General features: G+C 38.7%; 1 non-coding gene across 1 annotated transcript; it reads right to left on the bottom strand.

The window, feature by feature from the left end:
* Window positions 1–6,104: 6,104 nt before the first annotated feature.
* On the bottom strand, window positions 6,105–6,210 carry LOC121988061. Its single transcript, XR_006113823.1, has one exon. It is a non-coding gene; the product is annotated as a small nucleolar RNA R71 (small nucleolar RNA).
* Between the last annotated feature and the right edge of the window lie 1,655 nt (window positions 6,211–7,865).

The raw sequence follows: 7,865 nt of genomic DNA, 5'->3' as shown, positions 1-7,865 counted from the left end.
CATTCGAGAGATCATCGAGAGAGGAGATGTGAAGATTTGCATAGTACCTACAGAGGCTAACATCGCAGATCCCTTGACCAAGGCTTTGGCACAGAGGAAGCATGATGGTCACACTAGGTCATTGGGGCTTAGAGCCTACACTGATTGGCAATAGTGCTAGTGGGAGATTGTTAGTTAGAGCCCTAGAGCCAATCATTTGATGATTGTATTATGGACTTATTGTATCATATTCTTATATTAATAAAGGCATTTATTTAGTTATTTTACTTACTTGTATTGGTGCCAAATAAACTAAGTATAATAACGTGCTTGAGTAGAAGGTTCTTACCTATATCAACCGATTGGTTGAATCGATAGTGAGATGATATAGGGAACACTATACTTAATCATTCCTAGTCAAGTATTAACATTCAGGGACAATGTTAATGCAATAAGACTAGCATGTAGGTCAACTCGATGACTTGATCTCACAAGTCATGGATATGGAGATATCAAGTTGACACATGGGTATGCATTGGAGAATGTATACTCAATGACCCGCCATGAGAAAGTATCATGGATTGTTATATGAGTGTCATATACTTTTTCATGTGACTATTAGTATAACTATTGGTCCTTAGACCTGAAGTCACCATGGTTCCCTACATAAGGAGTTATGTACTTTGGTTTCGTCAAACGTCACTCGTAACTGGGTGGACTATAAAGGCGATTACTGGGTATATAACGAATTATGCAGAGGGATGTGAGTGATGTAGATGGGATCTATCCCTCCCATATGACGGGAGCAACATCGGTATTCTTGATAGAGTTAGACCACGAAGTGCATGGCCATGCCCAAATGAGTCAACATGAGATATTAAGCTCATTTGATCGAGTGAGTCTACTTGGAGTTCAAGATTTAGATTGATTAGAGGATGACACAGTCTATGCCTCACATTGATCAATCTAGATGTCTAGGATAGAAGGACAATGTCACATATTTTGTGAGGAGTCACAATTAGTAGTCACAAGGTGATGTTGGATCTCAACATTCTTGTAACTTGGGTAGTAATGATGTATTGCTAGATACCGCTCATTACTTATGCTTCTAAATGAGTTTAGGGGCATTGCCAACGTTACAAGAACCTATTGGGTCGCACACAAAGAACAAGTGGATGGAGATTAGGTTCATATGATGAACCAAGATGATTAGATTCATTTGATGAATCAAATTGGATTAAGAGTAATCCAAATTGGGCTAATTGAGTTGGACTCAAGTTGATTCATGTATTCAATGAGTCTAATTTAGATTATGACTCATTAAATCAACTTAATTTAATGAATTAGATTCATTATATTAAGTTGGCTTGAATCAAATAGTTAGATTAGATCAACCATGGAAGAGATTTGGTCAAGTTTGACTTGACTTGAGAGAAAGAGGAAGAGTCAAGTTTGACTTGACTAATTGCCACATCATTAGTGAGATGGCAAGATGTGGACCAATGATGATGCTCCACATCATCATGGTGTGCCACCTCATGGAGGTTACAAGCCTCCTTTCCCATTAATGTGGCCGGCCACACAAGAGAATGAATGGGGGATGAATTTTATTCAAGGCTCTCATTCATTTCATCTCCTTCCTCTAGCCATTCTCTTCTCCCTCTCCTCTTTCTTGGCCGTGAGTTTCAAGGAAGAAACAAGGTGAGTGGTTTTGAGTTTCATGAAAGAAAAATAGAGTGATTATCACATACAAGAAGAAGAAGAGTGTTCTTGTATTTCATCTTCTCTATTTTTCTTTCCAATCCCATCCGAGAGCCCTAGAAAGTGCTAGCACACTTGTGGTGCTCTCTTCTCCATCTTTGTGTGTTAGATAACACACCTTGTTCGTGTGGATATCACTAGAGAGTTGTCTACGTTGACAACTTCAAGATCCGGCGTACCTTGGACTTGCGGGATTGCGAAGGGTACGCATCGAAGGTATAAAATGTTTTTCCTTTGTAGATCTACTGTAGATCGAAGTTTAAAACTCGTACTCATATTTCCGAAATTTTTCTTCGCACGGATCCAATGGCTAGGGGGTTTCGGGGTTTCCGTGACGTGGAAAAGCGGTTTTCGCGGCCCGAAAACCCCAACAGCTTCCCGAGGAGTAGTGCGATACGCCCATAGAACACTAGGTAACTCGTCTACCTAGCTGTCACCAACATGATCTAACTTGGTTTTGAGGCCTCTGATGATCTCCCTGTTAGTTACCTCTGCTTAACCATTACTCTGTCGATATGCCACAGAGGTGAAGGCCTGTGTAATGTTGTATCCTGCACACCATTCTTCAATCTTTTTCCCCTGAAACTGTCTACCATTATCAGAAACCAATTTATGAGGGATACCTGCAAATAATGCTCTGCCATAGAAACTTGATAACTACGTTTTCGGTAATTCTCGCCAATGGTTCTGCCTCTACCCATTTGGAGAAGTAATCCACGGCTACTAATAAAAACTTTCTCTGTGCAGTTGCTAGAGGGAAGGGTCCTACTATATCCATGCCCCACTGATCAAAAGGGCAAGAAACTATAGAGGTTTTCAACAATTGAGTAGGATGATGTGAAATATTATGATGCTTCTGACAAGACATATAAGTTCACACAAGTCGAGCCGTATCTTCTTGTAAGGTGGGCCAAAAATACCCGGCTAGTAATATTCTACGAGCTAGAGATCTTCCCCCAGCATGACTACCACATGAGCCCTGATGAACTTCTTGTAGGATGTAGGGTATATCTGTTGGGACTTTTGAGCCGCAAAAACCGCTTTTTGCATTGCGAAAACCTCGAAGTCTTGCCACGGATCCGTGCGAAGATATATAAAATAAATCATGCACATGTTTCTAACCTAGATCTACCTTAGATCTACATGAATAAGAAGCGTTACCCTTGTTGCGAAGCCCTTCGCTTATCCCGCTCATCCAAAAGGTTGTCGGATCTCGAGAGTGTCAAGCGTACACTCCTCTATACGTTTCCACACGGACAATAGGTGGAGAAAAATCACTTAGAGTGTGCTAGCACTCCTGGGTGGCTCGGTAATGGAGGGAGGGAGATAACCAGAAGAGAGAAAGAATAATGATGATACATTATGAAAAATAAGAGTAAACTAGCTTAAGTATTTTCATTAGATGAAAATACTTAATGCTCATTAAACTCCATTAATAAGCCTCATTAATGAGTCTTAATGAGTATTTAATGAATATTCATTCTTCATTAAATGATCATTTTTAAACTCCTCTTCTCTTCATAATTTGAATCGAAATTTGAATCTAATATTCAAATTGAATTCATAATTCAATGAATGTCACTATTTATCATTGAATTCAAAATTCAATAAATGTCACCATTTATCATTGAATTCAAAATTTAATGAATATCATCATTAATCCTCATTTGAGTCTAACTCAAGTTTAGCCTCACTTGAATCTAACTCAAGTCTAACTCAATCGAGTCTTACTCAATTAATCTAATTTGGATTACTCTTAATCCAATTTGGTCCATCACATGAACCTAATCCTCTTGGTTCATCATATGAACCTAATCTCCATCTAACTGCCCTTTGTGTGTGATGTGCGTAGATTATATACTCTTTTATGCACGTTTTTACGCACATTTACATACTTTGAGCATGCTTGATCTATGCATTTGTATACTTCCAGCTTTCCTTTTAGCATATTTACTCTTTTGGTTCAGAGATCTGCTTTTTGTGCATTTACTGTACGCAGGAGTCGAATTGGTGAAGAATTTACATCTTTGGGAAAGCCTTGGAGGAAACAAAGGGAGAAAGCACCAGGTCGTGTACCTCACACGGCCATGCACTGGGATGGAACTCGGGCCGTGTGGAGTTTTGGCACCAGCAGAAGAGGAAGATGACATGGCCGTGTGAACCTCACACGGCCGTGTCAAGATTTGAAGCCAATCAGAGCAGAAGCCTTACATGGCCGTGTGGATCTACCGTGTGAGGTTTCCAGAGACCAAGCGGTGTGGTCATGTGCACCACTGCAGTAGTGTAGCATTTCGAGACCAAGCGGTGTGGGTGCACCACACGTGTATCATTTCCAGAGCGAGAGGGTTACGGCCGTGTGGAGTCACACTACCACAGGGGTAGGGAACGGACATGGTGTGAATCTCACACGGCCGTGTCACGGGGCCGTGTGGCGCCCGAATCCCTCCTCTATTTAAACCCTCCTTCATGATTTGAAAGGGGATCTCTCCCCCTTTGGGAGAAAGCAAGATTTGGTGGTTTCCTCCCATTCTTGGGAGGATTTCTGGGCGATTCTTAGGGAGATCTCGACAATTCCGGCTTCGGAGCGAGGATTGGATCCGAAGACAAGGCTTCTTCGTAGATAAGTTTTCTCTTCTCCCCTCTTCTTGTTTTCTTGGATTGGGGATTCAAGGAATGCTTGTAATCTTTATTCTTTCGGGTTTTCTTCCTCGATTCATGGAGTAGATCTTGTATTCTAGGAATAAGGGAGTATTTGTATGATGGATTGATGTAATCTCTTATGGATTTGCCATTTTCTTGTTTCAATGACATTATCTTGCTTGTATCAATTAGATCTTGAATGATTGATGGTGGTTTGTGCTTAATTCTCATTCTTGATTGATTGTTTGGATTTCTTATGGACTTGGTAAGGATAAACTCTCACTCGATCATCCGAGGGATCCACGTGACAGGTGCAGGCCCGTGTAAGGACGTTTGAGAGATAATCTTGAAGAGGAAATAGGGATATTCAAGAGAGTAGAATGGATTCTATGATTAGCTTCTTGCATCTTTATAGATTAATAAGGTGTGGGCTTCTATGTTGATATCCGAGGAAGGCATAGTAATAGGTGCGCTTCTGTGTAAGGACAACGTAGGTTCATGTCTAATTAATCCTATTTAGATACATTTCTCAGTCCTTAGCCGGTTGTCTATTGCAAGAGGGAACCGGCAACTTTCTACATGCTTGGCAATTGAGGAATAAGAATTGGTGAACCATTTACATCCAAGAAATCTTACAAAGAAACCGAAACTCCTAGAATCTCCCTTTATCATAACCCAAAACACTAAACTCTTGTTTGTTGATCTCTAATCTTAGATTTGTTTACCTTTACTTTGCTTTTGAAATGATTGGATAGTTGATTAGCTAATTCGCATTGAGACATTCCTAGTGCTTATTCCAGTCCCTGTGGATACGATAATCTTTTATATTACTTGCGACATTTCCGTACACTTGCAGAGAGTAACAAGTTTTTGGCGTCGTTGCCGGGGACTGCGCTATAACATTAGGAATTATCAATTGAGTTAGACTAAACATAATTTTTCTTTTTTTCTTTTGATTTGCATAGTTATAACTAATTGTTAGAATTCTGTTTTCGTAAGTTTTTCCTTTCTTGAATAACATTCTTGACAACTCTTTTTGTTGGAATTCTAATTCTAATTCTAACTTTGCATTCTTGATTTCTAGCACTCTAATCTAACACTTCTCTGTTTTCTCTTCTGATCTTGTTTTTTTTCTTTTCTTTTGTAAACATATCTTGCAATTTTTAGCATATGAATTATTCTAGATATTTTTCTTTTTCCTTTTATCTTTTCTTTCTTGTTCTCATTATGCACTTTCTTTCTTGCAATTTAAATTCTGCATTTGCTTTCTTGCTTTTCATATTGCATTTTATTTCTTGTTTTTGATTCTTGATAATTTTCTTTTTCTTCTTGAATATCCATGAGCACTAACATGTCAAGCAGGCCCATGAGAAATTTTTCTACACCCTTTTCTGCAAGATTTTTATCTCCCATTGTGCAACCTCAAATTGAAGCAGAAAGTTTCCAACTAGACCCAGAGATAATTTTCATGATACAATGTCACAAATTTGGAGGAGAAGTATCAGAAAGTCCTTATCTGCATCTTGAAACATTTTTAGAGATTTGTGATTTGGTGAAATGTGAAGGAGTATCAGCAAATGCAGTTCGATTGATGACATTTCCTTTCAGTATCAAGGATAAAGCAAGGACTTGGCTATATTCTCTCTGTCCTCAAAGCATCACAAGTTGGGAACAATTGGAGAAGCAATTTCTGAATCATTTTTTCCCTCCAAGTAGAACGGTGTATATGAGGAGTTGCATAACAATTTTTTCTCAGGCATATGGAGAATCATTATTTGAAGCATGGGATAGATTCAAGAGTCTTCAAAGACAGTGCCCTCATCATGGTTTTGAAAAATGGTTGATTTTGCACATATTCTATGGGGGAATTTCTTTCTCAGACAAGACTTTATTGGATTCATCAGCTGGAGGTTCTTTTATGGACAAAAGTGTAGATGAAGCTTATTCGTTAATTGATCAAGTGACATTGAACCTCCATGAATGGTCGAACAAAAGTTGGATGGAATTTCCCTCAGATATTCAAAAAGTGCAAGCTATAAATGTAAGAGAGCCTGTCAAACAAAATGAAATTCAACCACCTAAAAATGTTGAAATTCACAAGTCACAGAGTGAGGAGTTCAAACATTTGGGGGCAAAGCTTGATAGTATTGTTTCAAAATGGTTTAAAGAAGATCCCCCTCCTACACAGTCAAGATCCAATGAAAAGTGTGATGATGTTGGGTTGAGAAGTGGAAAAAATCATGAAGAACTTCTGAAGAACGACATGTTTAGAATTGAGGAGAAGAATAATAGAAGATCACAAGAACTCAGTTCCATTTCTCTGGGAAGTTCCCAAAGGCCAGAAGTACCTTTCCCTCAACGATTAATCACACCAACATTAGATAAGCAAGTTGGACCTCCTCCAAAAGCTCAAAGGGAATTTGGGAAAAAGGGAGTTCAGTCTTTCCCAGGACCTTCACTAAGGGTTCCTTTTCCACAAAGGTTAGTGGGGGTCAATGAAAATAAAGACTTCGGCAAATCCTGTGACACTAATATGGTTGAGTGTAGATTTTTGAATATATATGAAGATGAAGATTTTTCAGATGAGGATTTTATTGATAATGTAGTGGTAAATAAGTTTTCAGATCTATCTCAAAATTTTATAAGGTGTTATAGTGACATCGAATTTTCAGATGATGAATGTGATGTGGTAGATCAACTTAAAACTGCAAGTGAAGTTATTGATCCTCTTGTTATTGATTCTCCTATTGAGGACATAGATGTTGGTTTATTTTTTGATGTATGTGTTGATGATGATGATATGGAAGAATGTGTAGGGAGTTGTGTTGTGGAAGCAGCATCTCAAGGATCACCACCTTTGTCAAGACAACCCTTAGAGGTTTTAAGAATTGATCATGTTGTGGAACAATGTGTAGGGACTTATACAGAGCTAGTAGAGTCTCGAGAATCACCATCATTGATATCATCAACACCTAAGCTAGAGCCAGAACCATCATTTGATTCAGAGGAAGTCACATCTACATGTTTAGAAATTTCAAGTATTTCTCAACAAAGTAAGGTTAGTATTTCTTGTGATCTTTTGGAAAACTTTATGGAGGTACCTATAATTGACTTTGTTGGATGTGATTCAGTTTTTATTACTTATTCATCTTATCTTGATATGGTTCTAGCTCTATACTATATAACATGCTTGTGGGAGATTTGTTTTTCTTTTGGATGTGCAGATTTCACATGGGCCAATAATTGGAAGCTCAATTTGAACCGTCTTCGACCACCTGAAAAACTTTCCAAGAAGACGAAGATGGAGAGAGTTATACTTTACTTTGTAGCTCCTTTGATGAAAGCTCCCTCCATAATAAGAGCCCTTGGTAGGAGGGTTCTAAAATATCTTACCCCTCCAAGAGTGAGATTTAGATGAATCTAATGAGGTGGTCGAGCTAATGACCTTAAACAAGCGCTTCTTGGGAGGCAACCCAAGTTCATTT

Source organism: Zingiber officinale, chromosome 5B (genome assembly GCF_018446385.1).
Source record: "Zingiber officinale cultivar Zhangliang chromosome 5B, Zo_v1.1, whole genome shotgun sequence".
Classification (NCBI taxonomy): Eukaryota; Viridiplantae; Streptophyta; class Magnoliopsida; order Zingiberales; family Zingiberaceae; genus Zingiber; species Zingiber officinale.
This window is presented reverse-complemented; position numbering and strand designations above follow the sequence as displayed.